Below are 8,444 nucleotides of genomic sequence, written 5' to 3' on the forward strand. Positions count from 1 at the left end.
AATCATACACAAACTAACATTAATGTTGTATGATAATTAATTCCTGTTTCCCTGCCACCCACCCCCAACTCATTCCATCTACCTGGTACAGGGGCATTGTTTCCAGTGCTTTGAAAGCCATTCTTAACAATGCTTGCTAGAAGCTAAAACTCTTGCTAGGTTAATGTTCATGCATGAGAACATATATTTTTGTATGAAACCTACACAATGTACATTCCCTCATGGAATGATGGGTGTTTTATAAAGCTGCAACATAAATTCCTGACTTTTGAACTCAATGCCTCGATTAATAACGGCAAGCAAGGCAAATGCCTTCTTAGCCACTCTGTTAACCTGTAAGCCACTTTTAGAGAGCTATGAACTGGGATCCCAAGATCCCTCTGCTCATCAACACTATTAAAGTTCTTGCTCTTAACAGAGTACTGTCGCTTTACATTTGACCTGCCGCACACTTATGTCAGAATGGTGTTTCTGGATTTCAGTTCAGCATTCAACACTATTATCCCACAGACCTTGGAGAACAAGCTCCTGCCCCTTGGTCTAAGTACCCCACTGTGCAACTGGGTGTAGGACTTCCCAGTGAACAGACCTCTGATAATCAGGAGGCATAACCACTCCACCCTCTCCTTCATCCTCATCGTGGCTGTTGCCCAGGGCTGTGTGCTGAGCCTATTGCCGTACACTCTGTTCACAGCCAAACATCTGAGCAATCATCTCATCAGGCTCGCTGATGACATGACGGTGGTGGGGCTCGTCACCAACAATGATGATGCAGCCTACCGAGAGGAGGTGGACGAGCTCAAGGCCTGGTGCCAGGCAAATAACATCTTCCTTCATGTCAACAAGACAAAGGAGATGGTTATCGACCAGGAGAACTCGCGCTGCTCTTTGCACCATTTACAACAGTGGCACAGCAGTGGAAACTGTAAGCAGTTTGAAACTCCTGGGAGTGAACATCACACTCAAGCTTTTATAGTCCTAGAACACATCCTACACAATCAAGAAGGCTCAACAACGCCTCTACCTTCTGAGGAGGCTGAAAGGAGCTGGGCATTGTCATAGTCATAGTCATACTCTATTGATCCCAGGGGAAATTGGTTTTGAATTGCATATCCATTCTCATGTCATTCTACAGATGCGCAGTAGAAAGCAACCTAACAAGCTGCATCACTGCTTGGTAGGGAAACTGCACCACAGCGGACAGGAAGGCTGTCCATGGGGATTCAAAACTGCACAAGGCATCACCAGAACCAGCCTACCTGCCATCAATGGCATAGATACATAAAGGTGTCAGGAAAGGGTCAGTAACATAATGAAGGATCTCACCCACCCTGTTCATGGACTGTTTCTCCTACTCCCTTCAGGGAGGAGGCTACATAGCATCCATGCCAGGACTACCAGACTGAAAAACAGTTACTTTCCCTAAGCAGTAAGTCTGATCAACACGTCCTCCCACTAACTGCATCACTACTTTATTATTTCCTGTTAGTCACCTTATGTACAGTCTAGAGTCATTTTATGGACATGAAATCAATCTATGTACATAAACTATCTTATGTAATTGTATTTATTATCTAGTTGTTATTATTATGTTCTTTATCTTCTGTAGTTTTTTTACACTGCATCAGTTTCAGAGTAATAATTCTCCTTGCACTTGTGTACAGGAAATGACATGAAACAATCTTGAATCCAAGGTGCAATACTTCACATTTGGCCACGTGAAACTCCATCTGCCATTCCTCCGCCCATATCTGGAACTGATCTAAGTCCTGCTGTGTTCTTTGCCAGTCTTCTACACGATCCACAACATCACCAATCTTTGTAACATCTGCAAACCTATTAACCCACCCATCTACATTTTCATCCAACACACATCAAAGTTGCTGGTGAACGCAGCAGGCCAGGCAGCATCTCTAGGAAGAGGTACAGTCGACGTTTCAGGCCGAGGCCCTTCGTCAGGACTAACTGAAGGAAGAGTTAGTAAGAGATTTGAAAGTGGGAGGGGGAGTGGGAGATCCAAAATGATAGGAGAAGACAGGAGGGGGAGGGATGGAGCCAAGAGCTGGACAGGTGATAGGCAAAGGGGATATGAGAGGATCATGGGACAGGAGGTCCAGGGAGAAAGACGGCGGGGGGAACCCAGAGGATGGGCAAGGGGTATAGTCAGAGGGACAGAGGGAGAAAAAGGAGGGTGAGAGAAAGAATGTGTGTATAAAAATAAATAACGGATGGGGTACGATGGGAGGTGGGGCATTAGCGGAAGTTAGAGAAGTCAATGTTCATGCCATCAGGTTGGAGGCTACCCAGACGGAATATAAGGTGTTGATCCTCCAACCTGAGTGTGGCTTCATTTTTACAGTAGAGGAGGTCGTGGATAGACATGTCAGAATGGGATTGGGATGTGGAATTAAAATGTGTGGCCACTGGGAGATCCTGCTTTCTCTGGTGGACAGAGCGTAGGTGTTCAGCAAAGTGGTCTCCCAGTCTGCGTCGGGTCTCGCCAATATATTGAAGGCCACATCGGGAGCACCAGACGCAGTATATCACCCCAGTCGACTCACAGTTGAAGTGTCACCTCACCTGGAAGGACTGTCTGGGGACCCGACGCAGCCTGGGAGACCGCTTTGCTGAACACCTACGCTCTGTCCGCCAGAGAAAACAGGATCTCCCAGTGGCCACACATTTCAATTCCACATCCCATTCCCATTCTGACATGTCTATCCACAGCCTCCTCTACTGTAAAGATGAAGGCACACTCAGGTTGGAGGAACAACACCTTATATTCCGTCTGGGTAGCCTCCAACCTGATGGCATGAACATTGACTTCTCTAACTCCGCTAATGCCCCACCTCCACCTCATACTCCATCCGTTATTTATTTTTATACACACATCCTTTCTCTCACTCTCCTTTTTCTCCCTCTGACTATACCCCTTGCCCATCCTCTGGGTTCCACACCCCCCTTGTCTTTCTCCCCGGACCTCCTGTCCCATGATCCTCTCATATCCCCTTTGCCTATCACCTGTCCAGCTCTTGGCTCCATCCTTCCCCCTCCTGTCTTCTCCTATCACTTTGGATCTCCCCCTCCCCCTCCCACTTTCAAATCTCTTACTAGCTCTTCCTTCAGTTAGTCCTGACGAAGGGCCTCGGCCTGAAACGTCGACTGTACCTCTTCCTAGAGATGCTGCCTGGCCTGCTGCGTTCACCAGCAACTTTGATGTGTGTTGCTTGAATTTCCAGCATCTGTAGAATTCCTGTTGTTTATATTTTCATCCAGGTCATTTATGTACATCACAAACAGCACAGATCCTTGCAGAAAATGTCTAATCACAGACCTCCAGCTAGAATAAGTCCCTTTGACCACTATCTTCTGTCCTCAATGAGCAAGCCAGTTCTGAATCCTAAAGGCCAATTCGGACATGGATCCATGCATTTTAATCTTCTGGATGAGTTTCCCATGAGTGACCTTCTCAAACACCCTGCTAAGATCCATGTAGACAACATTCACAGCTCTACCTTCATCATTCACCCTTATCACCTTGTACAAACTCAAACAAATTAGTAAAGCTTGACTTGCCTCGCACAAAGTCATGCTGGCTCTCCCTAATTAGGCCATGATTTTCCAAATGCTCATATAATCCTATCCCTAAGAATTCTCTCCAGTACCTTTCCTATTACTGATGTGAGACTCACCAGTGTATAGTTTCCAGGATTATCCTTGGTTACTTTCCTGAATAATGGAACAACATTAGCCATGATCAAATGGCAGAGCAGACTCAATGAGCTGAATGGCCTAATTCTGCACCTGTCTTAAGGTCTTAATTAACTACTTACCAGTCCTCTGGGACCTCACCTGTTGCTAAGGAAGAAATGAACATATTGGTCAAGGCCCCAGCAATCTCATCCATTGCCACTCTCAATAACCCATCAGGGCTTGGGGACCTATCCACAGCAGGGAAAAGGAAACATACGTCGCATCCGGAGTTTCTCTGGTTAGCGGGCGATTTCCCTCCACGCCTCTCTGACGTAGTGGGGATCGCGTACGAGGCAAGTTACAGCAGTGGTTTGCCATTGCCTTCTGCCGGGTGAATTTCCAAAGGGATCACCAGCTCATAACCCATTGCGGATGGAAAGGGTGCAGGGGAGTTGGCTGGCTGGATTGGAACCCAGGACCCACAATAATGCTCTTTAAAAGACCCAAGATTATATCCTCCTTTAAAATGCCTTTGTGTATTAATACACTTGGCACTGATATCCCTATCCACCACTTCCTTCTCCTTGGTAAATACTGAAGTAAAGTACTCATTAACAACCTTACCCACATCCACCACATGCAAGCAAATGTTTCCCCACTTTATCCTTAGGTAGTCCTATACTATCTCTGGTTATTCTCTTGCTCTTAATGTATGCCATTTTGTATACCTCTATATGATGTTCCCTCATTCTCCTGCACTTCAGGAAATAAAGTCCTAACCCATTAGTCTCAGCAGAGCTGATGTTCTGTCTGAAAATAACTGACTCTTTTAAGATGTCACTTATTATCTTAACTACACCTACATGGATGTGCGGCACAGTAGCATAGCATCCCTATATAGTTTATGATCTTCCTGCTATTTTGCCTCACTTCTATAGATCACAGCCTGCTATTGGGGAAAAAAAACAATGCCCTTGAATGGAAAATCCTACAAAAAGTGGTGGATACAGCCTAGTCCATCACAGGCAAAGCCCTCCCCATTATTGAGCATATCTACATGGAGAGTTGTTGCAGGAAAGCAGCATCCGTCATCAGGGACCCCCACTGTCCAGGCCATGTTCTCTTCTCACTGCTGCCATCAGGAAGAAGGTACAGGAACCTCAGGATTCGCACCACCAGGTTCAGGAATAGTTATTACCCCTCAACCATCGGGCTCTTGAAGCAAAGAGGATAATTTCACAAAACTTCACTTGCCCCAGCACTAAAATCTTCCCAAAACCTATGGACCCACTTTCAAGGGTTCTTCGTCTCAGGTTCTTGATATTTATTGACTATTTATTTATAATTATTATTTCCTTATTCTTGTACTTGCACAGTTTGTTGTCTTTTGCACATTGGCTGAACACCCAGTTGGTGCGGTCTTTCATTGATTCTATCATGGATTTATTGAGTATGCCCGCAAGAAAATTAATCTCTGGGTTGTTTATGGTGACTTAGATGTACTTTGAACTTTTAGACTCTGTGTCTGTCTCCTGAGTAAATACAAATGCAAAAACTACATTTAAGATCTTCCCCATCTCATTTGGCTCCATGCATAGAAGGACCTGGACCCACTGCAGTTTTCCTATTGTCACAATAGGTTAACGGCAAAAGCAATCTCAATCGCTTTTCACACAGCTTTAGAACACCTGGACAACACAAACATCTATGTCAGGATGCTGTTCATCGACTATAGCTCAGCATTTACTACCATCATTCCCACTATCCTGACTGAGAAGTTACAGAACCAGGGCCTCTGTTCCTCCCTCTCCAATTGGATCCTCGACTTCCTAACCGGAAGACCACAATCTGTGCGGATTGGTGATAACATCTCCTCCTCGCTGACAATCAGCACTGGTGCACCTCAGGGGTGTGTGCTTAGTCCACTGCTCTACTGTCTATATACCCATGACTGTGTGGCTAGGCATAGCTCAAATACCATCTATAAATTTGCTAACGATACAACCATTGTTGGTAGAATCTCGTGGTGATGAGAGGGCGTACAGGAGTGTTATATGCCAACTAGTGGAGTGGTGTCACAGCAACAACCTGGCACTCAACATCAGTAAGATGAAAGAGCTGATTGTGGACTTCAGGAAGGGTAAGATGAAGGAACACATACCAATCCTCTTAGAGGGATCAGGTGGAGAGAGTGAGCAGTTTCAAGTTCCTGGGTGTCAAGATCTCTGAGGACCTAATCTGGTCTCAACGGATCAATGCAGTTATAAAGAAGTTAAGACAGTGACTATACTTCATTAGGAGTTTGAAGAGATTTGGTATGTCAACTAATACACTCAAAAACTTCTATAGATGTACCGTGGAGAGCAGTCTGGCAGGCTGGGAGGTGGTGGTGGCGGGGTTGCTACTGCACAGGACCTAAAGAAGCTGCAGAGTGTCGTAAGTTTAGTCGGTTCCATCTTGGATACTAGCCTACAATGTAACCAGGACATCTTCAAGGAGCAGAGTCTCAGAAAGGTAGTGTCCATTATCAAGGACCTCCAGCACCCAGGGCATGTCCTTTTCTCACTGTTACCATCAGGCAGAAGGTACAGAAGCCTGAATGCATACACAAAGCGATTCAGGAACAGCTTTTTCCCCTCTGCCATCCAATTCCTAAATGGACATTGAATCCTTGAATACGAACTCACTTTTTTAATATATGTTATTTCTGGGGTTTTTTGCACGATTTTTAATTTATTCATTATATGTATACTGTAATTGATTTACTGATTTATTCATTATTGTTATTTTATTTTTTCCTCTTCTATATTATGTATTGCATTGAACTGCTGCTGCTAGGTCAACGAATTTCATGACACATTCCGGTGATAATAAACCTGATTCTCATTCTGATGACCACTCTGATCTTCAAGGGGATCAATTTGGTCCCTTGCTCTTCGGCTGTAGAAGGTGCTGGGATTCTCCTTCACCTTGTTTGTTAGAGCACCTTAAGCCTTCTTTTAGCCCTCCTAATTTCCTTAATTGTTTTTCTTGCATTTCTTATATTCCTCAAGTAGTTCATTTCTTCCTTGCTGCCTATACCTGGCTTGTTTCTGTGTTGTGGTGTTCTGTGATTCTATTACTCTATGTGCAGGAGTGATCAGACAACATGAATTGTAGCGGACTCTGTTGTGATTACAAAGTGACTTTGAACTAAGCAAGGTTCCATGGCATGTGTCACAGAGTTCCTTTGCAGCGTTGGTGGGACTGAACTGGATCTGCCACTTGTGTCTGCTCAGTTGAACGTGGGTATTGGAGAGTCAGCAATTGTTCACAATTAATACACGTTAGTGACCTGTATTTGCAAACTAAACTTAGGAGTGAAATAGTCATTGACGGTCTTTCATGCCAGAATGGATTGGCTTCCACAAGATGTTGGTCATTGTCCATTCAAGATCATAAATAGTGAAAAAGAAAATCTACAGGTTGAGAAGTTTGGGTGGCTACACAAATACAACGTAAAGCTCAAAAGCAGTAGGTGTTTACTGGTAAACCTATTTCACCATATTAGCCAACATGAAATGAAACAACAGAGACTCATGAGAATAGTTAAAGAAACAGGAAGGGAGCAGGTATTACAGGAGAGCTCAAGTTTAACTATAAGGTATCAATCTGTAACCTTTTGCCACACTCCACACTCCACAATGGGTTATTTTCCCATTGACTTACTAGTGCAGACTTACTTAGGCACGTTAAACTTAGAACATGATTCATCCAAAACTTGGAGGGGAGAATTGAAGAGAAGCAGTTGAGACAGAAATTAAATTATGATTCAAGACATGAAGGTAAACATTTTAAACAATGAGCTAAAGTTGATCTGTTACCAACAGCTAACAGATCTGACATTTGGAGATGGGATGTTGGAGTGATAGTGGAAGTGAGCAGCACCAAGAGGTCTGTCATGAAGCTAGAAGATAAAATTAGAAGCGTGCACATAAATCACTTAATTCCTACAGGAGATGTACAAAGGAATGCCAAAGAATTTTGAGATCATGAGTGTATTCCAGAAGTTAATCTGGGTGGAGACTGTAAAAGAAATGGCACAAAATTCGACTGCATCTAGACAAGGGATGACATTTTCTTCAAGATTAGGATGCAAAGTCAATAACATGTTACACTGAGATAATCAAAGAAATTGAGAAATCCTGTAAATTTGCAAATTATGTGAATGCACGAATGATACTTTTCTAAAAGCAGAGAATGGTGCAGTGGATGACAGGTACAGAGCTCCACTGCGTGCTCGGAATTAAACATAATGTGGAGTGCTCCAGCAATTCTCCTGAGACTGTTAGTGGTCCATTATATTCTGGGAACTTGTGCCATTAGGATAAGCACCCACACACAGACTCCAAATTGTGATGCACACAAATTTTAGTCTCTGCAAACTAACAAATCACCTGCTGTCTGATCATTTTACTCCCCTAAGACTCTGATAATCCTGAACTATGTGCACCAGTGAAGTTTCCAGTATCACTTCTGACGCAATGTCATTGACAATTATAATTAACAATCCTGCATGCATTAATAAGCCGCCGCATTACATTTCCAACCTAAATCAGGTCTATCCTTTGGCCCTCAGAGGAAATATTTTAATTAGTTACCTTTTCCTTTGGAAAGAAGAATGCAGATGTTTCCATGAATGACCTTCTGGAGAATCCTATGATAATGTTCATAAGGAGGGATCTATCTTAGAGAAGGTCCAACCATAGAAC

This window comes from Mobula hypostoma, chromosome 18, assembly GCF_963921235.1.
Source record: "Mobula hypostoma chromosome 18, sMobHyp1.1, whole genome shotgun sequence".
NCBI lineage: Eukaryota > Metazoa > Chordata > Chondrichthyes > Myliobatiformes > Myliobatidae > Mobula > Mobula hypostoma.